The sequence below is a fragment of the Panthera onca genome, chromosome D2 (assembly GCF_046562875.1).
Source record: "Panthera onca isolate mPanOnc1 chromosome D2, mPanOnc1 haplotype 2, whole genome shotgun sequence".
NCBI classification, from domain to species: domain Eukaryota; kingdom Metazoa; phylum Chordata; class Mammalia; order Carnivora; family Felidae; genus Panthera; species Panthera onca.
Genome location: NC_138349.1, coordinates 87,299,104 through 87,317,101, shown reverse-complemented (window position 1 = coordinate 87,317,101; position 17,998 = coordinate 87,299,104). Strand labels below are relative to the sequence as shown.

At 45.4% G+C, this 17,998-nt stretch overlaps 1 protein-coding gene across 1 annotated transcript in view; it reads left to right on the top strand.

Moving 5' to 3' along the window:
- The window catches only part of ZWINT (ZW10 interacting kinetochore protein), a 32,633-nt gene extending 15,760 nt beyond the window's left edge, over positions 1-16,873 (top strand). The window contains exon 9 of the mRNA XM_060643024.3: positions 16,258-16,873. The gene's annotated coding sequence lies outside the window, so the exon portion shown is untranslated. The remainder of the gene's footprint in view (positions 1-16,257) is intronic.
- The last annotated feature ends 1,125 nt before the right edge of the window (positions 16,874-17,998 follow it).

Here is a 17,998-nt window from a genome sequence, read left to right as displayed (position 1 = left end):
TATTTCTCCTTCGTATCTGAAGGGTGGTTTTGCCACGTAAAGTATAGTTGGCTGGCCAGTTTTCTCTGTCAGCACTTTGAATGTGCCATTCCACTCTCTCCTGGCCGGTAGGGCTTCTGCTGAGAGCCTAACAGGGTTCTTTTTAAGGGTTACGTTCCCTGGCTGCCTTTAAGATTCTTTATCATTGAGGGGTGCCTGGATAGCTCAGTTTGTTAAGCATCTAACTTCGACTCAGGTCATGATCGCAGGGTTTGTGGGTTTGAGCCCCTGCGTCGGGCTCTGTGCTGACAGTTCGGAGCCTGGAGCCTGTTTTGGATTCTGTGTCTCCCTCTTTCTCTGTCCCTCCCTGCCTTGTGCTCATGCTCTCTCTCTCTCTCTCTCTCAAATATAAATAAACATTAAAAAAATTTTAAAGAAAGATTCTTTATCGTTGATTTTCGACAGTTTCATTGTAATGTGTCTTGGAGGTCTTTTCACATTGAGATAATAGGGTGTTCTAGTAGTTTTGTGAACCTGTGCCAATTTCTTCCCAGGTTTGGGAAGTTCCCAGCTATTAAGGAGACTGTCCCCTTCTCCTCTTGTCCTTCTGGTATACCAGTCTCTCTTCTATTTGCCCTTTTGACCTTTCTGATGGAAACTGATGGCTCTTGTAGGGTTTCTGCCCTACTTTACAATCTTCGTTCGCCTCCTCATTGAGCTGCACTCTCTCTGTGTCCTCGAGGTTACTTGTTCTTTCTTCTGTCTGGAGCGATGCTTCCTTCCTCCCCGCCTTTATTGAATTCTTCAGTTCCAGAATTTGCTTGGTTCTGCCTTATAATGTTACTCTCTTTTGTAAAGAAGTGCTCTGTTCATTAATTTTGTTCCTGAGTTCACTGAATTACTGTTCTGAGTTTTCTTGGAGCTTGTTGAATTTCTTCATGACTGCTGTTCTGAATTTGTTATCGGATTGCAGTTTTCCATACCATTGAGTTGTGTTGCTGGAGGATTACTGTCTGTGACACCACGTGTCTGGGATTGTTCATAGTGTTGGGAGACATGCACTTGTGCTTCAGCCTCTGAAGTATCAGTCACTGTCCTTAAGTAGGGTTTTCTGTTGACTGTGGATCTTACAGTTCAACGGTTTGGCCATTAGGAACCTTGTTTCTTTTGGAAGGTGGCTCCGTAGCTGGAGCGTGGTTTCTCCTTTGACTCCTCTGGCAGACGCGTGCGCACAGGGAGCTGGTGGCAGAGCCCGGGCAGTTGTGGGCTAGGCGCCTGGGGCTCTGGGGGTCCCTCTGGGCCTGGTGTGGTATCCTCCAGGGGCCCAGGGCCATCCTGCTGCTGACGTCCTGAAGCAGATGGCATGAGGCCCGTTTCTTCACGGCGCTTTGCCACTGTCGTCTTCCTCTTTCCCTGTCCTGTCCCTCCCCCGGTCTTGGGTGGTCCTCAGACGTGCAGGTGCTGCTGGAGACAGGGCCCCTCCTCGGCAGCCTGTATAGCTGCTGCGGGGGTCACTCTGCCCACGGGGGAGAAGGTGTGGCCTTTGCCTTGTAGTTCACCTGTCTCTAGACCTTGGTTCCCAGTCAACGAGAGCGCGATTTAAGGGAGATGTCTTTGTTAAGTGACTCATCCATAAAATCAGTTTTTGTGGTCAGACAGGTTATAATATTTAATTTTAGTTTGGAAACTTAAGTTATAAAGCTGTTTAGTGTTGTGTTTTGTTTTTCCTGGCGAAGTATCTTGAGTGTCATATTTTTTAAGTGTACGTGCATTTACATAAATTCTAAACTGAAGGCAGGCATTGTTCTTTCTTTATAGCTTAATTTTATCTTGTGCTATTTCTTAAGGAGTCATTTATTTCAATCATGAAGTCACCCGGAAGCTACGGGAAACCTTCCTCACTTCATCGTAGGACTGATTGCTATCCATGGTCTGCTATTTTTTATCTGTGAATCTAGTTTACCTCTAAGGAAGCTGAATGGACAGCCTGGCTCATTTTAAATTTTGTATTAAGAACAGAGTGCACTCATTTTGTTCAATGTCAGGTGAAGCCTATCTAATATTTCCTAGATGGTTAAGTATATGAAATTATATATAATAAAAAATTATAGAAAAATTAAAAATCTGTCTTCCTCCAGGCATCTCTGTCCCCACAGAAGTATACATGCTTGGCAGGAATGTGGATGAACACTCTCCATCCTTGGGGCACCTGAGTGTCCCGGGGGTTGGGCATCTGATGCTTGATCTCTGCTTGAGTCATGATTCCCGGGTCACAGGCCCCACGCTCTGCATGGAGATTTGCTCTCTGCCCCTCCCCCTGTCTGTTTCTGGCTCTCTCTCAAAAATAAACATTAAAAAAGATTTTTAAAAAAGGAGTTGGAAGGTAAGAGACAAAAGCAAATAGATGTTTAAACTATTATCCATTTATTTTCATACTGATTTTGTCATCTTTTAGATTATCTTAGTGAAAATAGCAGTTTTGTCAGCATAAATTTTAATTTTTTTTATGTTTTATTTATTTTTGAGAGAAAGCACGGGAGGGACAGAGAGAGAAAGGGAGACACAGAAGCTGAAGACAGGCTCCAGGCTCTGAGCTAGCTGTCAGCACAGAGCCCCACGCGGGGCTCGAACCCACAAACTGCGAGATCATGACCTGAGCCGAAGTCGGACGCTTAACGACTGAGCTACCCAGGTGCCCCTGTGGTGTACAGTTTTAAATCAGGATTATTAGTCAGTTCATAGGTAATAGACATTTAATGGTTTTAGGCATTAACTAGTTACATCGCGTTGTTACCGATTATAGTATAAATAACTGAGGATCTGTGGTTTCACCTACAGAAACAAACCGACTGTAGCAGCAGTCGGGATATTCGGGGCCATGGAGCTCGGTTTCTTTCCACGGGTCACTGGCACATACAGTGACTCCCTGCAGTGACCCAGATGTGTTATCTGGGGAGACAGATAGGTAACCTTAAAGTGTGATGTGCAGTAAACTCATGTTGAGGTTTTTGTTGTTGTTGTTTGTTTTGTTTTGTTTTAACATTTATTCATTTTTGAGAGACAGAGACAGAACAGAAACGGGCAAGGGGCAGAGAGAGAGGGAGACACAGAATCCGAGGCAGGCTCCAGGCTCCGAGCTGTCGGCACAGAGCCCCGTGGAGGGGCTCGAATTCATGTGCTGTGAGATACGACCTGAGCCGAAGTCAGACGCCCAAGCGACTGAGCCACCCAAGTGGCCCAGACGTGTTTTTTTTTAAATGTCGATTTCGGCTGTCTCTGAAGATTCCAGTTCCCAATCCCCTGTTCAGATTTTGCAAATTTGCCAACCCCCTCCCGTGATTATGACGCAGTGGATTTAGGGGCTGTTTCGTGAGAAACGCTGCATGATTCCCATGACGATCTTGGCACACTCGGCGCTACCGGCTTGCTGGGCTGGAGACCCGGAAGCCATGGACAGACCCGTTTTGAGCAGGACTGGGGAGGCGGGAGGGAAGGGAGGGCCTGGTCTCCCGGGACGGCTGGGGCCTGGTGGGATGACAGGACGCGGTGGTGGCAGGAGACGCAGCCTGAGGCCGAGGGGGTGGTCCTGAGGCAGTGGAACTTGTGCTGGAGGAGGTGTGACGGCGGGCTTGTGCGAGCGCAGTGTGTAACACACGCACCTGCGGAGTTGTGCAGGACGGGCACACCTCCTGATCGGGGAGTGCACGTTTCCGTCTCCGAAGAGCCGACTTGCCGGAGTTTGTCGTAGGCATAAGTAGAACGTGATGAGATGTCCCCGGACCTGAAGCTCGTGTGCGCTGAGTGAGGCCCCACGGGTGCAGCCCGGCTGAGACGGGAGTCCAGGCCTGCCGGTGGCCCTGCCCAGGCCCCCACCGTGCTCCTGCGCCGAGCGAGGACAGAGCTGTGTCAGGTGGCAGGCACGTGATCCTGCTGTCCCCGCCGTCTACATCCGCTCCTGGTGCCCGGGCAGGTGTCTGCGGTGACAGGATCGTGTGCCCGGAAACGGCCACTTGTCCCTTGTCACTCCACGCATCTTCCTCTTGGGAGACAAGCCTGCGGGCGGCACTGGAACGCTGGGCTCGGATGCCGCTGTGGCTCCTCACCTGGGGAGGCAGGTGCGCCCCCCCCCCCCCCCCCCCCCCCCGCCCCCCGGAACCTTCAGCCCTGCCCCTTCGGGAGCAGCCAGGAGCGCGTGGGGCCTCTGACGTCCCTGCGTCCCAGGGGAACCAAGCGGAGGGACGGCTGCACCCCACCCCTCCCGGCCGGGCCCTGCCCTGCAACCAGGTGTGTGATGTGCTCACCTGTCACCTGGGGCCCCGGCGACACGTCCGAGTGACACACCAGTGACAGGCGCCTCGGGTCCCGGGCTTGCTCCGTCGCTGCGTCTCCCCCACGGTGACACAGGTATAGCCTCCCGGGGGGCTTGTGACCCTCTGCCCCGCGAGTTCCCTCCGACGGTCCCCAGGCCCACGTGCTTGGCCTGGACTCGGGGGCTCCTGGGAAGACTTCTGAAAGCCAGGAGCTCCTTCCTCCTTGCTCTGATTTCCGGAAGTCACGTGTCTCACGTGCGGTCCTGGTCCTGTTCTGTTTGATATTTCCTTTGTGATGAAGTCTCTGCCCCCTCTGCGCTCCCCAGGCCTCAGCCAGCCCACACCGACTCCCCCTGCAGCCCGCATGGGTGGGGGGCTGAGAGCTGTTGGGGGGTGGTGGTGGTGAGGGTTCGGGGGCGGCCGTTTGTCACAGACTCTTCCTGACCTCAGTGGTCTCCAAGACTTTCCCTATGAGCAACAGTATCTTTTAAAAAAATTAATGAATCTCAAATAATTGTCATCTTTTTGTTAAAAGTATAATTAGTAAAAGTGAAAATGTTGACTTTGAACAGTATGGTGTTTTAATCTAATCTCGGAGGATCTCCAGATGACTGAGTTGCCATGGCAACCTGTTAGCGGTGGAAATGCAAGAAAACTTTAAATATGAAGTGTTTTGATCGTGTCTGTTCCTAATTGGTACTCTCTCCTCTCCGGTGTTTCCACTGATGTTTTCATAACACTTCAGTGGAGTACACATTTATCAGCAGTTAGAAGTTGTTTTATAGACAGTGAAACTATCACAACTTTATGATTGTTACCTTAAAAATATGTAATATATTTGCGACGCTTTGACAAACCTTTTGAAAAGCTGTTCTTACCTCAGCAATCTTTGGCGCATCTCAGAGCAGAGCCCCAAGATTGCTCCTGTGACCTTCCGCACCCCGGGCCCGGTTCCACCTGGCACTCCCCATGTTTTAGGGAAATTATCGCTGACACTCTCTCTTCCTTATTTGTGTATTCTTACTACAGAATACACTGCCCCTCGCATTACAGGTACCTGAGAGTTGTTTCTTTCCTTATTCTTCTTATAACCTGCGAACCTTATTTCTCAGGGGCTCGGACTCGGTTCAAGCCAGGCACGGGTCAAGATATGTTTAAAATTGCACACGAATTAGGGCAGATGCAGCGTTGCAGGAAATCTCCAAATGAAGGAGAGAGGTTATTCGTACTACAACGTAACATTTTGAAATATATAGATCTTGCAATTTTTAAAAAAATGTTTATTTTGAGAGAGAGACAGTCAAGGAGGGGCAGAGAGAGAATCCCAAGCAGGCTCCACGTTGTCAGTGCAGAGCCTGACGCAGGGCTTGAACTTGTGAACTGTGACTTCATGTCCTGAGCTGAGATCAAGAGTTGGATGCTTGACCGACTGACCCACCTGGGCGTCTCAGATGTTGGAATTTTTTTATGGTGGAAAAGCATACATGACAAAATTTGCCATTCTAACTACAAGTGTACAATTGAGTGGCGTTTAGTGCAGTCACACTGTTGTACAACAGTCACCACTGTCTGCCTCCAGAACTTTTTCATGTTCCCAGACCGAAACTCCTTACCCAGTAACAGTAGGCCAGCCCCTGACAACCACCATCTACTTTGTGTCTATGAATTTATGAGACTTATTATGAGACTTAATATATTTAGAGTTATTATGAGACTGAATATAAGTAGAATCCCACAACACTTGTTCCTCTGTGGCTGGCTTACTTTTAGCACGGTGTTTTCAATGTCAAATTTTTCTTCATTCAGTCTGAATAACATTCTCCTCCTGTATGTATGTATCACATTTTGTGTGTTTGTTCATTCATCAGTGGGCACTTAGGTTGCTTCACGTTTAGGCTCTTTTGAACAACGTTGCTATGAATGTGTACGTACAAATATCCGTAGGAGTCCCTGTGTTCACTTCTCCTGAAATTCCGGAAGTGGAATTGCTGGATAATAAGGTAATCCTAGGCTCAATTTTTGGAGAAACTACCATACTGTTTTCCACAGTGGGAGCAGCATCTTACGTTTCCACCAGCTATGCACAGAGGTTCCGCTTATGCTACATCTTCACCAAAACTTGTTACTTTCTAGCTTTTTTTGTTGTTTTTGATAATAGCCACACTAATGGGTATGAAGTAGTATCTCATGGTTTTGATGTGCGTTTCCCCATCAATTACCAGTGACCAGTGTCGAGCATCTTTTCATATACTAACTAGTTGGTCATTTTTTAGGTGAAATGTCTGTTCAGTCCTGTGACTGTTTTTTAATCAGGTCATTTGATTTTTTGCTGCTGAATTGTAGGAGCTCTGGATTTTCTGTATTAATCTCTTATTGGATATATGATATGCAGATATGTTCTCCCATTCCATGAGTCACCTTTTTGCTCTATTACAGCCATTGATGGACAAATATATTTTTTCTTTAATGTATATTTATTTTAAGAGAGAGAGCAGGGTAGGAGCAGAGAGAAAGGGAGCGAGAGAGAGAATCTGTGCTGACAGCACAGAGCCTGATGAGGGGCTCGATCTCATGAACCATGAGATCATGATCTGCGCTGAACTCAAAAGTCAGATGCTTCACTGACTGAGCCACCCAGGTGCCCTGATGCACCTTTTTAAAAAATATTTTAATATTAAGTGTTTTTAATTTTGATAAAATCCAACTCACCTAATTTTTTGTTGTTGCCTTGATTTTGGTGTCCTATCCAAGAAAACAGTACCAAATCAAATGTAGTGAAGCTTTCCCTCTGTGTTTTCTTCTACAAGTTTCAGAGTTTAATTAGTTCTTAGATTTGAGCCTTTGATCCACTTTGAGTCAGTTTGTATATGGTATAAGTAAGAGTCTAACTTCATCCTTCTGCACACAAGTATCTGGTTTTCCAACACCATTTGTTGAAAAGGGCCCTTTTCCCATCGAATGGTCATGGTACCATTGTCTAATATTTTACCATACATGTGAGGATTTATTATTTTTTTGGTAACATTACTGAATTTGTTTATTCTTTTTTTTTTTTTTTTTTTTTTTTGGTGTGGAATATTTAGGGTTTTCTGCCTGTAAGATCATGTTATCTGTGAACAAAAATAATTTTATTTCTTCCTCTTTTATTTGGATGCCTCTTACTTCTTTTTCTTGTCTAGTTGCTCTGGCTAGGACTTCCATTACTATGTTGAATAAAAGCAGAAAGAGGGGATCCTTGCCTTGTTCCTGATCTTAGAGGAAAAACTTTCAGATTTTTACTTTTGAATTTGGTGGTTACCATGCATTTTTCATATATGGCCTTTATTTTGTTAGAGGGTTTTCTTCTAGTTTGTTGAGTGCTTTTATCATGAAGGAGTGTTTTATTTTGTCAAGAGCTTTTTTTTTTTTTTTTTTTATCAATTGAGATAATCATTTTTTTTATTCCATTCTGTTAATGTGGTTTATGTCATTGTTTGATTTTCATATGTTAAACCATTTTTGCATTCCAGGAGTAAATCCTACTTGGTTTTGTGAATAGTTCTCTTAATATATAATTTGAATTTTGGTTTGATGGTATTTTGTTGAAGATTCTTGCATCGATGTTCATGAGAAATAATTGTCTGTAGGTTTGTTGTTACTGTTTTTCTTTGTCTCACTTTGATATCAGAGTAATGCTAGCTGCATAGAATGAATTAGGAAGTTGTCTTAGTTCAGGCTGCTGTAACAAAAATACCATGAACTGGTGGCTTATAAGCAACAGAAATTTATTTTTCACAGTTGTTGAGACTGAAGAATCCAAGATCAAGGTGCCGGAAGATTCAGTGTCTGGAAAGGACCCTCTTTCTCATTCATACCCCTGACCTCATTAGGTCCTTACATGATAGAAGGATGAGGGAGCTCTGTGGGTTCTCTTGTATAAGGGCGAGAATCCCATTCCTGAGGTCTCCATCATCATGACCTAATAATTGCCTTTCAAAGACCCCAACTTTTAATATCATCACTTTGGATGTTAAGATTTCAACATATAAACTCTAGGAGGACACAAACAATCTCTAGCAGAAGTGTTTCCTCCTCTTCAATGTTTGGGAAGAATTTGAAAAGGATTGGCTTAATTCCTTTTTAAATGTTTGGCAGAATTCATTGGAGACACTGGGCTGGGCTTTTCTTTGTTGGGAGGTTTTGATTACTGATTCAATCAACCTGTTAGTTAGAGATTTATTCAGATTTATCTCTTAACGATTCAGTCTTGGTAGAGTGTGTGCGTGTGTATTTTAATGTTTAAGGGAGGGAAGTAGGGCCTGGAACATCTCAGTCCCCCATCTGGCTTATACCTCTGTCTATTGCACTCTGTTTACATTGTGTTCTGTCCTGGAAATCATCGGCAGCAGCACTTACTGTTCATGCAGTAAGAGCTTCCTTCTCTTCCAGCCAGCTGTTCCCTCTCACTTTTGCATGTGGCGTACATATGGTTACACCACTGAAATTGATGACTAGGACGTATCAGTTCCCTTGCTGTGATTGAAGACTGTATTTCATCCTGAAGGCACATGTCTTAGTGCAGGGGGTGGTGACTCTGCTTTCGAGAAGCATGGATTCATGTTCCAAACCTGGTGAATAACAACACTAGTGTTTTGGAGACTCGGTCATCTTATCTGTAAAATGAGAATGTTAAAGTAAATGTTTTTTAAAGGCTCTGTTTTATCTAACTCTATGGTTTTATAGTGTAGATAGTAATTTAAAATTTGATACAGTATAAGTGAGCATGAGAAGAGTTTTCTGTGTACCTACTCAGGACACAGCTACCTGGAGCACTTTGGATTAGGTCAACAGGCAGCCCTTATGAAAATAGTGAAGAGGGCACTGGAACAAGTTACTGGGACCTAAGGAAACAGAATCCGATTCTTAAATCAATATGCACCTGCCCCAGCCTTTCACAGAGTGTTACAGGTTGTCTGTGAACTTTTCCCTGAGGGTAAAACAGACCCATCTCTGGACATTTTCCTGGAGGAAAGGCTCATTGTTGGCAGGGAGCATCTTTGGAGAATAATACTATATGATACACCTCAACTATCCTTTGATTCTGGCCTAGGAGAATATGGCTCAAATTCTTTGATAAATAAGGTTATAAGAATATGGCAGAAAAAGCCGTAATATAAGAAAATATGGAAGGAATGTAACCTAAGAAAATATGGAAGGAAAAAAAAAAAAACAGTGAACAACTGTTGCAGACTTTGAGGCTGGAGTAATCTCTTGTCCAGCAAGAGATCGGGTGCAGAATTAACTGTGAGGGAGGCTAATGTCCAGGAGGAAACAAGAGCCGGGAGGAAGCGTCCTTGCTCCCTCTTTATTAGGATCAGAAGGCTTACAAGCGTGATGGACATGCACAAAGAGACAGTGAAACCGTGAACATTAACTCTTGTGTGAGGGAAAGGGGGTTACGAAGATATGCGGTGTTAGGGGTTTGGGTCAGTACAAAACAAAATCCTGGCGCGGGGCACATGGCTGTTTACAGCAGGCACCAGGCGCGTATCTGTTCATCTTAACTGGTCTAGGGGCTAAGACAGATGGTGCCTGCTACTGCAGGGTCAACAAGGCTCCTTTCTTTCACTAATTAGCTCCTGGAAGTTTCACCTTGCTGTGGTGGTATGCCCTGTTTTATCTGTTTACCTATTCTGGAGGCTTTAGTCCTGTGGAAGCAGCTTTCTGCTTTTATACTATGCTGAGGCACTTTTGCCCTGTTTATCTATTCTCGGGCGCTTTTGTCCTGGGCCTTGTTAACTGATTGGTGCAAGCTCAGGGAATTCCTTAACTTACTCACCACAAACAACTTCAGGGTCACTAGAAAAATAAACTAGGCTCATAAAGGTGGAAGGAACTCAATGGTATTCAAATGCAAGAACCATCCAGAAAACTCACAAACTGGCCCTTCAATTCCCAGAGAAAATAAGTTTGCTTTAATATTGCTTACTGCCGAAAAAAAATTATTATTGGTTATTTTAGGACTTGAGGCCTGTGTGTTTAACACTGCCATGAAGAAAATTTGTGTACAAAAGGAGATTCTTCTTTATTTTCGGAAATCATAGCATGGAAAATAGAACACAGAATATACGTGAAGAGGCTTCTAAAAGGAAACAAAATTCTATAAATAGTTTACTTTCCGTGTTAAAATGTAATGTTCATGAATAGTAGCCACAAATATTTCTTTTGATCAATATGCTGTTCTGTTTGCTTATAATTTATACATAATTGAAGGTTGTTACACTTTATAAATGTGTAATAGGTGTTGCCATTTATTTCCTTATCCTAGTAAAACGTGAAATGCCACTATCTTCTGTTATTTTCAGATAGTTCTTTAGCTCATGTTTTCACGCATGTGGCACCGTTGGTTATGTCACTTCTGCTCATTAATGTCAGCAACGATAGAGAAAAGAGAACTGAAGTATAAATGCTGAATCCATCATTCATTCAGAAGTGAATTCTATCATTTGCATAAGTTGGATTCAAGCAAAATACAAGAGACCCAAGTGTGAGAAAGTATGGTCGTGTCCTTCTGCTGGTATCCTTCTGCTGGTATCCTTCCGACCCCGGTGGGGTGTCCTTCCGTCTCCATCCTGGCGCCCACCAGGGGTTTCCTTCCGCCTCTGACCTTCCGGCCCCCGTGGGGTATCCTTCCGGTGCCGTCCTTCCACCCCTGCGGGGTGTCCTTCTGCCTCTGTCCTTTCGGCCCCAGTGGGGTGTCCTTTTGGCCCCATCCTTCTGAGCCCCCATGGGGTGTCCTTCTGGCTTCGTCCTGGCTCCCCCGTGAGACGTAGCTGATGCAGACACTTGAGGGAGAGGACCCTGGGAAGCAGGCAGAGTAGGAGGCACCAGGAATCAGTCGGCCCACCAGGGCAACACATTGCCCTGATGGAACCTGCCTCCTGCACCTATTTTGGAACTTTGGAGACTTGAAACCTTACAACTTGCAGGGGATGGCTTAGATGATGCCTTGCGATTCATTTCAGTCAATTTCGTCTCTAAGCTCAGCAACTTTTGCTTTTGCTGAAGCCCAAGCCGCGGGGCAAACAGTCGTGCGCGTGCGCCCGGAGTAGCTTGCCCCCAGCTGGCAGGAAGTCAGGGTGAGCAGTCAGGACCTGCCCTCCAAATATCCACAGTCTTGTTCTGATCCCTGAATGCTGCCTTGGACTATATCCTGGATGTCTGAATAAGACCTACTTGTCCCCTTGGGACTCACAAGTGACTGGGCAGCCTGGTTGAAGCCGGTGCATGGGTTGGCCTCATCTTGCTGCTGGAAGTACTATTGTTAATAGCCATAATTATACTCTGTGCAGGACAAATTAAATATCTTTAGCCCGACTCTCTGTTGGTCAGATTGATCAGGATGACAGATGGAGCTGTATACTCATGTGAAGAAATATTCAAGTTCCGCCAGGAATGTGCAGGGTGAGATATTGGGGCAGGCAAACAGCCCTTGCCTGAGCATCACTGCTGGGCATGGCAAGAATGCACAGTCCGACCACCCTGCCTGGGCGATTTCTCAGGGTTGTATGTGCAGCCAGCCACCTTGAGGAAGGAAGTGACCTCTCTAGGAGAAAGTGGGTTTGTTCGCTGTCTTCTGTAAAAGATGACCCCCATGGCCTCCCATGGCCTGTGCTCCTCCGATGTGACAAACCCACTGTATGTGTAGCTCACACTAGGGCCCTCCACGTTGGCCCCGTGGGACTGGGCCCCAAGGAGCGGGATGCTTTTGCTACTCAGTGTGCTGTGAGTAATAAAGTTTTTTGTCTCTGGGAAAAAACATCCTATCCAATAGAAGCCTGAAAAGAAAAATAAATACGTAGTAAAGGAATGTATAAAATAAGATAGAAATTAGTCCAGATAATTGCTAATAAAAAATTTACATAGACTAAATATACTTGATAAGATGCAGCAGTTTGAGAAGGAATTTTAAAATGATCTGTGACGTATACCAGAGACACTGCTATTAGAGGGCAGGACAAGTGATGAAGATCCTGGAGCGGTCAGGCATCAAACAAATAATTAGGCTGCAGCTGTAAAATTTTAATATACACCAAGTATCTTGCTATATTAATATTTGTAAGCTCTCATCAAACTCGAAACAGTTGATCTTGTTAGAATGCCGCCAGATGGGATCCATATTGATCTTATTTAAGGTTTACAACAAACTCGAAAACCAGATGTTTTTAAAAAGCAGAGAATGGAGCTGTGAACATTCGAGTAATTTCTCAAGAGCTTGCCTAGAACATGTGGCCCAACTAGGACTCAGTCTGCGTGTTTGGTTCCTTCTTTCCTTCCCTTCTCTACCCCTCCTCTCCTCCCTCCTTCCGTCCTTTTCTTTCTTCCTATCCTATTCCTAACTCCAAAGCTGTTACGCTTTCGGATCTGTCTTTGAGTCTCTTATTCATACGCTAGTTACAAGTAACTTAATAAATATGAGATCATTTGGCAGCTGCCTAGGATGTTATGATAAATAGAAAAGGCCGCATTACATGTTAGCTTTGGAGACCTGACCAAATTATTCCAACCTATTCTCTGTGGTGTTCTACCCTCACCGTTTCTTAAATAACAAGATTATCTAATGTCAGAAGCGCTGCGTCCTTTGCAGTGGTCTTGGAAGGTATGTGTAGGGGGGAGGAGGAGGCTAGAAGGCCTAAAGAATGTGCTACTGTACTTGTGACGAGGGAGTCCTTTGTTCTCTGGGTCCTGTAGCTCTGGTGACAGTTTTCCCTTTCACACCCTAATGCCAGTGACTACAGAGAAGAGTGTGCTTTCTACTATGTGATCCCCTTTGGGGGTGGTGGGTGGGAAATAAGGGATAAAGGGGCCTGTTGCACGTGCAAGACGGTGGGCACATTGCACCCGCTCAGGAAGTCATGGGGCATGAACAGAAGAGCCGCCAGTTGCAGAAACGTGGCAGAAGCACAGCGGCACCTTGTTCTTTGTTCGTTTTTCTGCTGTTATGGCTTCAAGGCGGCTCCCTCTGGGGCCCTGCTCTGCGCTTTGGAGGCTTAAGTTTGGTGGCCCTTTTTACCAGTTTGCACCCCGTTCTCCTCAGGCGACCGCTCACACTGTGAACCCTGGTGCCCGTATCACGGCACCTATTAGTGTCTGTGACCAGAGAGCACACAGACTGATACGCTCTCGAACTCTATGTAAACTGTAGAACACGCAAATTAGATAACTCGCTCGTGCAAGATGACTTTTTAACTCTCAAAAGACTAATGTACACAAAATGTAAAAAAGGACTGTTAAGCAAATGCCAATTAAAGCATCCTCTGAAGACCAGCAGCATCCGCAGGGAACTTCTTAGAATATTCTGAGTTCCCGCCCCCGATTACTGAGTGAAGGCCGTTAGTCTGTGGGATTTTTCTAAATGTTGATTTTATTTATTGAGAGAGAGAGTGAGGATGAGCAGGGGACGGGCAGAGAGAGAGGGAGAGAGAGAAAAATTCCCATGCAGGCCTCGCACTGCCAGCACAGAGCCCGACGCAGAGCTCGAACTCATGAACCATGAGATCATGACCTGAGCCAAAATCAAAGAGTCGTTTGCTTCACCGACTGAGCCCCCCAGGCACCCCACGTGAATCTCTGTTTAATAAATACTCCAGATAATGTTAATGCAAAATAAAATGTGTGAACCAGTGGCATTTATTTATTTATTTATTTATTTATTTATTTATTTATTTATTTTCTGTAGTGACATGACAGGTAAGACTTCTTTGGACTCTTAATTTTATATTATTTTTATTTTTTTTAAGATTATTTATTTATTTATTTATTTATTTTAACATTTATTTATTTTTGAGACAGAGAGAGACAGAGCATGAACGGGGGAGGGTCAGAGAGAGAGGGAGACACAGAATCTGAAACAGGCTCCAGGCTCTGAGCTGTCAGCCCAGAGCCCGACGTGGGGCTCGAACTCGCAGACCGCGAGATCGCGACCTGAGCCGAAGTCGGCTGCTTAACCGACTGAGCCACCCAGGCACCCCTGGACTCTTAATTTTAAAAGAGTGAAGAAATAATTTCCAAGTAGTTCAGTGTTGGGTTACTGGTATAGAGGAGGACTTAATTTTGTGATAGAGCAGACCGACAAAAGTTGTGAGGATTCGGTAATATACGTGTGCCACTTGGATATGACATTCTGTAAATGTCATTCATCACGGAATTCTAACATGCCCGCTTTTACATTTTAATATCTTCACAATCATGTGAGTCTTACAACCAATGCAATTAGAAGTATTGCGCTGATGAATTAACAGCTGTCCTCTGGCTTGGTTAAGAGTGAAAAATCGACTGCATGTTGCATATGCATGCCATGTCAGTGTTTTCACGTTCTGTCTGTCTCGTCCCTGGAACACAGTCAGACTCTGATTTGTTCAGGTCTTAGCTCTGTCGTGAACTTACTGTCCTCCTTAGTGATCCCCTGAGGTTATGTGAGCGACCGTCTTCATCCGTGAACCAGGCCGTCAGAACCGCGCTGTCCTCATCTATATGCTGGGGGAACCAAAGGTCTCTCCAACTCTAACGTTCTGTGGTTTCAATGAAATACTATTAGAAATAAGATCAATTCACAGTGGTGGATGTAGACAGTTAAGGTTGCAGAACTGAACGGGATAAGAATGTCAGGAAGCAATGATTTTGCACAATAAAGAGCTTTCTGGCCTGGACAGAAAGGATGCAAGAGGAGGAAATATGATGACCCTAACAAAAATAATCCCGACTGGAGGGGCACCTAGGTGGTGCAGTCGCTTGGGCATCCGACTTCGGCTCAGGTCATGATCTCACACTTTGTGGGTTCAAGCCCTGCGTCGGGCTCTGTGCTGGCAGCTCAGAGCCTGGAGCCCACTTCAGATTGTGTCTCCCCCTCTCTCTGCCCCTCCCCTGCTCACGCGCTGTCTCTGTCTCCCAAAAATAAATAAACATTAAAAAAAATAAAATCCCGATCTATTCCCTTTTTCACACATGGAGAGACCTGGGATCATGTTTCCAGGACAGAATGTGCCCCAGGGGAGGTAATTCCCGTGCGCCTGTGGGTCCTCAGAAGAGCCAAGAGAGATCACCTTTTTGATCATGGAAGAATTAGGGGATGAGCATGAAGGCTGGGGGACACACCAGACGGCTTGGGCCACTTCCAGCCTTCAGAGCTGCCAAGAGTGTCAGCAAAACTGGGGGACTTAATAAGGGGGCAAGCATACTTACAAGTCCCGCACACCTATTTGGAAACAGGAATAAAGCGATAGTGCTGTGCTCTTAATTTTGTTTCCCAACATGCCGTGTGGTCAAACATGTTTGTCTCCTATTCCAGATATTCCTTAAAGTGCTGGAGGCAAAAGTAAGTCCCCTCAGATACAGTCATAGCGTAAATTGTCTTTGGCTCAAGCAGACCACCTGCCATAAGGGTCTGAGCACATGTAATTCGGGAGGCGGTTCTCTGGAGCTTTGGCCTTGAGTGTGGAAAGCATGGGAGAGGGAAAGGAGGGAGGCCCTTCCTGCACTGCCGCTGCAGGTGATCAGGGCACCACCGCTCGCATCTCTGGGCCAGTGTGTAAAACGTGTACGGTGTGCCAGGCGGCAGGAAAGCCAGGCTGGATATGTGTTTGCCGGTCGTCCTGCGTTCGGGTTGCTCAGAGGATGACCCTCCTGGTCCTTTCTCCGCTTGCACAGTGTGTTCAGCTGCCAGAGTTCCGTACAAGACAAGGCAGCGCTAGAGCAGAGCGAGCAGGGCACCGGCGGCTTCTGCGCCCCCCTCTCGGCACCCCATGCCCGCCTTGGTCTCACGTTCCGCTCCTCAGGGCTCATCCTTGCTTTAGCAAGGTCACGGCCACTCAGGATTGTACTGCACACCTACAAAAACTCTGTTTTTAGATAATAATTGTAAAATCACATGCACTGTTAAGAAATAACAGAGTTCTCGTATTGCACTCAGGTTTTCCCTTTTGTACCGCAGATTCCAGATTTACCGCATCCAGCATCAACACACGTGACGATCTAGGTTGCCCGCTCCGCAAAGTGATCAAGATATTCGTGTGTACGGACATCTGGGTTCTGTGCTCCCAGACCGTGATTCCTACAGTTGCCCACTGAAGGTCTTCGCGGAGGCTGGATGGCCCAGGAGGGACCCCAGTGAATCTCCTGAGCTCCGGATACACCCACCTTTGTCCTTGCTTGTCACAATCCCACCTCCCGACCGAAGGGTTAGTGGCTTCCGGTAGTAGAGTATTTTATCTCTTGGCCACCTGCCAGTCTACTGGCAGGAGAAACTCAAATAACCATTGGTTGTCATAGCTTTCTATTTGTCGAAATTCAAGTCTCTGCTACGAAGAATGTCCCCCACCCAGCCTTCCTCCAAGACAGAACCTGTTTACATAGACTGATTTAATAGGGGAGAGAAGTATAGATTATGCGCTGGATCCTGAGAATGATAATGAGATAGGTCACTCCTAACCACCACACCTTGGTTCCTTGACCCGTACATTTTAGCTTCAGATACAGATGTTCATGGATTGGGATAAATGGAAGAATAAATATCGTAAGATATCCATGCTGCCCAACCAGTCTACAAATTGCATTCAATCTTTATCACAATCCCAAAAGCGTTTTTCGCAGAAATGAGAAAAAATGATCCTAGCGTTCTTATGAAACCACAAAAGATCGTGAATACCAAAGCAATCTTAAGAAGAACATGAGGTATCATGAGAAATCTAAAAAAGTCAAACTTGTAGAAACAGAGACTAGGATAGAGGTTGCCTGGCTGGGGAGGAGAGACATAGGGAGAAGTTGGCAAAAGGGCTCAGACTGTCAGTTACAAGACGAGTAAGGTCTCATGATCGAATGTGCACTGATAACTGGAGTTCACATGACGGTGTTGCGTGATTGGAATCTGCTAACAGACTAGAACATAAGTGTTCTCCCCTTTGCACCCTCCCCCCCATAAAAAGGTCAATAGGTAGGATGATGGGTGTGTTCATCAACTTGGCGGGAATCCTTCCACAATGTACACGTGTATCAAATCATCACACGGTACACTTCAAATATATTACAATTTTATTTGTCAGTTATTTCTCAAAGCTGAACAAAAAGCAAACACAAAAAGAAGGAACAATGTTCAAAACTCTATTCTAGAAAACCGTATGTAAGGTCTCCAGAAAATTCATAGTAAACATTTATAAATCCTATTTTTTTTTTTTTTTTTTTGTGGAGAATTGGAATATAAAGTGAATGCATACACATTAGGTAGGAAATTTTTATCAGCCCAGTTTTGGCCAGTCAACTGTGAGAAAGGGGAGAAATGATGACTTTTGTATAATTTGCCCGAAGTCTCCATGAGAATACTACCCCCTCTGGGATTCCTTTCTGCCCATGCAGAGTTCCTAGAAGGTACTTTTTCCAAGCGCGTTGTGTGGAAAAACGTGACTTAGTTTCTTCGTGTCCTGATGATCCATGTACACTCTGGTTTGTCAGAGCCAGTTGTGCGCCTTTGTGATATAATGTGTCACAGACGATTCGCGTGGGGCTTCTGATCATGAGTGATTCTCCAACTCACATTGGCAACTGCCGGTTCCTTGTCTCTTTTTCGTGTGCCTACACGTGACTTGCATTTGAAATTGTTGTGTCAGGTAAACTGACTGCAGAAATCACGTTGTTATCAAAGACGTGAGCAGCCAGCCTTTGGAACAGAGACCTGGGGG